Source organism: Triticum dicoccoides, chromosome 7B (assembly GCF_002162155.2).
Source record: "Triticum dicoccoides isolate Atlit2015 ecotype Zavitan chromosome 7B, WEW_v2.0, whole genome shotgun sequence".
Taxonomy (NCBI): domain Eukaryota; kingdom Viridiplantae; phylum Streptophyta; class Magnoliopsida; order Poales; family Poaceae; genus Triticum; species Triticum dicoccoides.
In genome coordinates this window covers 723495055-723501452 of record NC_041393.1, presented here as the reverse complement: position 1 = coordinate 723501452, position 6398 = coordinate 723495055, and the positions used below count along the sequence as shown (strand labels likewise).

Genomic DNA, 6398 nt, shown 5'->3' with positions numbered 1-6398 from the left:
TTTTATAGCACACTCCACCTCTAGGTCCAATACGTGGATCCTGGAACATGAAAGAATAGGGTGAAGCATTGGCCATGCTTATAAAAATCACAGTATATTCACCTCTTCCGTTACTAGAGATCACCCATACTATCATCCATCCTGCAAGCAACATATAGTTGATTCTTTTGTTATATACTCCCTCGGTCCCAAAATAAGTGAAGTACAAAGTTGAGTCACTTATTTTGGGACGGAGAGAGTGTATTTTTAGATGAGTTTTCTTTATTTCTTACAAACTTAGGATCTATGCTGGCATGAACCACAAACGAACGATAGTGATAACATGTAATGTAAAAAATAATTTTGTTATATATTTTGAGGTTCCGTGAGTGAGAGAAGAAGCTAATATAACCTCTTTTTGCCTGTTTTCACGAAGAAGTGCAATATGCCTACAACAGGGTTATAGGTTTAATTTGCTGCATTGGCATGCAATCTCCCTTAGCAAAAGGGGTTAGTGGGAGGTATTTTCCCTTTGACTACATCAAAGCATCTAAGAGCATCTCTAACCGATCCCCTATAATTTAGAGGAGGATACAACCAAGTATTTTTTAACAGAGGATGTGTGCTCCTTTAAAAAAGTGTCGTTTCTAACAGACCCCTTAAATTTAACGGACTAAAACACAATTTATCAAATTGGTTTAATTTGGGCCACTGAGTTAAACTTCACTACTCATTTATTTTACTGAACAAAACCTTGCTCATATATATCACCAGTTCTTCGCTAAGAGAACGGACCCAAAGAAAACTACAAGAAAAAAAAATACACACTTCAATAGAAACACCACTTCCCTAATTGCTCCTACTGGTCCTATGAAAAATTGCCTACTTTCTTTTTTTGCTTTTCTCTATTGGCTTCTCGAGCTTGCACTTCTTTCTTCTCCGCCTCCTCAAACCTGGACATTGCGTCCTCTCCATGTCAAACTTCGACATTACCTCCTCTGTAGTCTCATTTCTAGCAAGTAGTGCACCAACATCTAGCAAATTTCTCGCTATCAGTATATCAATGTACTATGATGAATCAGAAGAACAACCGTACAAAATTGCACTCACTCTGTTGTTCTCGCACTTGTAGAAAATCTTCCGAGATGTCAGCATGCTGGAACGTTGACAAGCACCAGCCACCAGCAGTGGTCACACTTGATGACCGACAAAGGCAAGTTGACGAGCTATTAGCTCAGTGCTGAGGTCGGCCGATGGACGGACGTGGTTGTGCTGGTGGTTGGTCCACGGGTGAGATGCGAGCTCCGGGAGGAGGAGAAAATACCAAGAGGCGACATAGAAGGTTGAGGTGGCTGCGTGGTTCGGTCCTGGTCGAATCACACAAAACTACGACGGCACCGACAACTAGGAGCATCAAATCGACGATGGCAGCAACGGACGTAGACCCCATGATTTTGGTGATGTCAACGAGAAGCGGCTGAATAGAGATGGGGGAGAGCATTGTGAGAGGCGTTAGGTGCTAGGGCCCCCTGTGGTGGCGTGTGGTGGCCGGCAGAGGCAAGTAGGGCAGCGCCGAAGTGGATGATGCACGAGGTGGGGAGGGAGCCGCGGGGAGAGGTTTTTTTCACGCCACGGGTGGGTGGCCGATTAGGAGTCGGGGTGGCCGTGGAGAATAAATTTACTCCTGTGACCATAATATATAAGAGATCGGTTAGGTCCAGATGAGAGGAGGAAAAGTAACATTTTACTCCTCCAAAGCTTCTTTTTAGGGGATGCTCTACCTATGAACATTTATCAGGTCATGTTGCCAACCATACCAACATAAGAGGCATGTTGGGTCAAGAAAAAAACCATTGGCCCTTGCAGAAGAAGAACACACAAAAAGAAAAGCAAAAAAAAAATCGTCAGCAAATTAGGCTTAGATGAGGCACCACTTTTCCTGGGCATGCCGTCCAAGGTAGCAACCAAAAAAGCCTTAGAGCATCTACAGTCGGGCGCCGCAAAACCAGCCTCAAACAACCGGGCGGACGGCCCAGTCACTGATCGTTCAGAAAAAGCTAACCCAAATAGGCTCCTCGTACTGGCCCTAAACGCCCGGGTTGTTTGGCAACCCTCGGCTAGCCCAAATCGGAGGCATATATGGGAGGGCCGGGCACGACCGAGTGCATCCACCATGTCAGACTGATGTGTGAGGTCCACGTGAAACACTCCAAAACCCAGAGGTGCGAAGGTCGTCTCCTCCATTGGACCGATGGCTTCGCATGTCACCGCTCTCGCGCCTCGCGCAAGGGTCCTAGCCCGGCTATTCAAATAACTGGAAGCCGGCAGCCAAACCCTACCCGTCCATATTTCCTCCCCTCCCTTCCACCACTGCCACTTTCTACTCGCCGTCCGCCTCCACAGTCAATTAGCCATGCCACCACTCCGCCGATTCATGACCTACACCATGCTAACGCCGGAACGCCGGCTGCAACACCTTGAGCAGATCCATGCAAGGCGTGATCGCGGCAGGGCTGGCTCCGGACTCGCCAGAGCCGGAGAGTGGGGAAGGAGGAGGTGGATGAGGATGTGGAGCCGGAGAAGGAGGAGGCGCATCCGGTTGTCGGCTTCGGCATGCCCGAAGCACCGCCAGTGCTAGAGGTGGCCCATGTGACGGAGGCGGCGGAGCAGCAACCACCCTCGAGTCCATCCAGTCGAGGGTGGAGGTGGAGGCCAACTGTCGTATCCCACGTGAGCGGAAAGCAGGCATCGACTAGATGCTCGCCTATATGGATAAGGAGGAGCCGGAGTTTTGAGTTGCCGCATGCACCCATCTACCCGGCGCTCGGCACGAAGATTGCGGACATCTTCGACGACGAAGAGTAGTGTAGACTAGTTTAAGTGATCTATGTAGTACATAAGTTTTTCTTTTACATGCTTTGTGTGCATTTAAGGTACGATATATGAGGTATTCGAATGCTTAGAAGAAAATATGAGGTGTGACTGTTCACTGCCTGCACACGTGCTCAGACGCTTTCGCAGGCATTTCAGGGACCGGATATGATGTATGCAACTATAGATCCTCTAAGTCTCGACCTGATATGCACCTACATACATTTTTTCAAAATATTTAACTTAACTTTATAGTATTTGTTGTCGGCTGTAATTGTACCTGCTTTTCAAAAATGATCTCTCCTCTATCAAACCAGTGTAAGTTTTTGTTGGTAAATTTCCAAGCCATCCGCTTGGCCTCCTATATCGACCAGTGACCACTAACGGGAACACCAGACCGAAAATTCGTAGTTGTGGCCGAGCACCTCGGTGCACTACATCCTGGCCGTTCACATGTGCAGTTGTGCTCGTGATGTGTGCTCTCCCGATATTTTCGGTTGCTGCCCCCTGTATTGCTGCAGCACCCCGTGTATCAAGGCTAGGTAAGCTAGAAGAGGAGAATCTAGCCTTTTACAATACTGTTACCGCCTGGCATGCATGTGACCACATGAAGACAAAGGTACGTGACCACAGCCCCACGGTTGAATGAACTGTACTACTACTAGTCAGCATCATCAGTATAATCACACGTCTGAATAATTTTAAACTAGTTAATCCAGGACAATTATAGTAGTACATTAAATATTTAATTCTTACAGGCATCAAACATTACCTTGAATGTAATCGTTAGTCACCGATGGTAATGTAAGTTCTATCAAAGGAAAAATAGCATTTCAAAGTAGTACTCCAGTCGGCATTTAACTACTTACAACTAACAGGTTTCAGCTGTGGAAGTAATTATCTTTGGATCTTAGTACTATCTACTTTCTGTGTAAACTAATATAAGAATGTTTAGATCACTATTTTAATCGAAGGGAGTATGTTTTTAATCACTAAAGTAACTTAATTAACCTTGCTTAACTCGGCAGACATGTCAACTGCCCCACCCTCGCTAACTATTACCCAGCATCTTGCTGCGAGCAGGATCAAAGAAGGCCCGACCTGCACCTCCCATCTCATTAAACTAGTGCTTAATATCTTGCGAGACGGAACAGTTCTTGCACATATGAAAAATGTGTTTCTACAAAAAACAGTACAGATTATTTGTAGGAGGTTAGTAACCTTCAAATTGGATGACTTAAAAATAATCAATTACTCTGGTATTAAATAACGTTGAACAATTCGAAAGTTATGATTTGATATTGTTTTTAATCCAACGCAAGACTTTCATTTACTATGCTAACTTATTTTTGCACTACTAGGTAATCACTTTTGAAAATGGTCAATGTAATGTGGCCCATTAGCCAAATTGTAACTTGCCATCGTTGGTCAGGCTGGTCATAGTGGGGAGTAACTTAGACTAGTAACATACATATGTTACTAGTCTATGTTACTACCTTCATAGTGGGTAGTGTCATAGGTGTGGTAACATAGTTGCCTTCATTTATTACTTTGTAGACTCATTATGCATTGGAAACCGCTATGTGATGGTAACATATTATGTTACTCTATTGGCCTCTCTCCTCATTAACTACTTGCCACATCATCATTTTTGCTTATGTGGCATCTATGCTACTACCTATGTTACTCCCACTATGACCAGCCTCAAAGCTTGGACATAAGGTGCTTTTTCCAAAAGAAAAAAAAACTGTAATCAACAAGGTGCTGGTAAGTGGTAACAGCCAAGATTGTTTGATTTCAAAATAGTCCATTAGTACTACCTCTATAAATAAATATAAGAGTGTTTAGATCACTACTTTAAGGATCTAAATGCTTTTATATTTCTTTACCGAGGGAGTACTAAACAATCAGGACAAAAAATTAAGAATGAATGTTTTATTTATTTTTTATCAAAACCACACACTCGCTATGTTAATGCACTCTCATTTGTGCTAAATCACACGGCAGATTCAGAGTCTTCAAGCAAATGATTAGTCACATGATTGATCAAGAATCACAACCCACCACGCACGAAGTGGACTTCGACGCACAAATGAATTAAATACGAAGGAACTACTTTCTGTCACGTCAATAATTACCATTTCACCATTCTCGCAAAAAAAAAAGACCATTTCACCAGGCGGCTCATACCCAAACAACCTAACACGTGTTCCTTTTTCAATCCCAATGGAAGCCTAGACGCTTTCATGCTCCCATGGCATTATAATCATCATTTTATAATCACGCATATAATAGTGGGACATGAATTTTTGGGACATGCAGCCACGCGCTGCCGAAATCCCGGGCGTCCGTCCACGCGTTGTGATTGCTACTTATTAAAGCCCATTTGCAAATACGTGACATGATAATTACAAGCGTTCGTCAATACGTCCTGGTATACGCCCCACTAGTGGACCGGGCGGCATTTATGTTTTGTATGAATACAAGCCTCACGTCACAGCCCCGGCGATGGCATAACTGCTCTCGATTTTGGATAGACATCATTTGAGAACGTGCACTGGCTGGATTGTCGCACTGTATATTTCATGCAATCCGTCCCCTGTGGAGGAGCAGAGAGAGGATTGGATGGGTTATGCACAGATGGAGATTAGGTTAGACCATCCAAAACATTATATGATGCGATGGTTTTTTATTTCTATGCCTACGAGTGTACACGCACGCCTGTAATCATCTTTCATTTTTCATGCAAAAAAAAAATCATCTCTTGTTTGCCTCAATCCCCCACCATGACGACATTGTTGGGCTGCATGCCTGCATGTCGTCCTTTGCAAGGGCCGGTGCGTCCGTTGTGTTGATGGCGCATTGATGGCTTGCTGTGTGCCATTATGTGTTTGCAGGACAGCTGGGTGTATTGATTCGCCCTGGAGTGATTTAATTTTCCATAACGCATGTCGGCTGTCTAGTCGTTTAATTATTAACGTTTTGGTGGGTGTGTTGCACACACAGCGTGTGGGATTAATGACGTCCCTATTTGCTTGGGGTTAGTATGTGGAGTACCCCTTCGTTCTTTAAAGAGTGTACTTCCAACATTGTTGGAGGGTCAAACTATCTTAAAGTTTGACTGAGTTTATGCAAAAATATATCAATGTTTGTGAAACCAAATAGATATATGATGAAAATATATTTTATTATGAATCTAATGCTACTAATTTGATGACATAAATGTTGATGTATTATTATATAAATATGGTCAAACATAAAAATGTTTGACTTTCCAACAATGTTGGAAGTACACTCTTCAAAGGACGGAGGGAGTAACTTGCAATTAGCGTAATCCTCATTATGCAACACATGGTTCAAACCGGATTTAATGGTCCATGCACACGACCGTTAGGTGTATTATTGATTGGACAGTCTGCTGCATACATAACTCAACATGTACTGACAGATACATACATAGGGAACTAGAGCAAATCCATCACACGAAGTACAAATGGGGACTAGAGCAAATCCATTGCACTAGGTACACACGAGATCTAGAGCAAATC

General features: G+C 43.6%; 1 protein-coding gene across 1 annotated transcript in view; it reads left to right on the top strand.

Annotated features, from left to right (window-relative positions):
• The window catches only part of LOC119340678 (UPF0481 protein At3g47200-like), a 21140-nt gene that overhangs the window by 671 nt on the left and 14071 nt on the right, over window positions 1-6398 (top strand). The window lies entirely within an intron of this gene.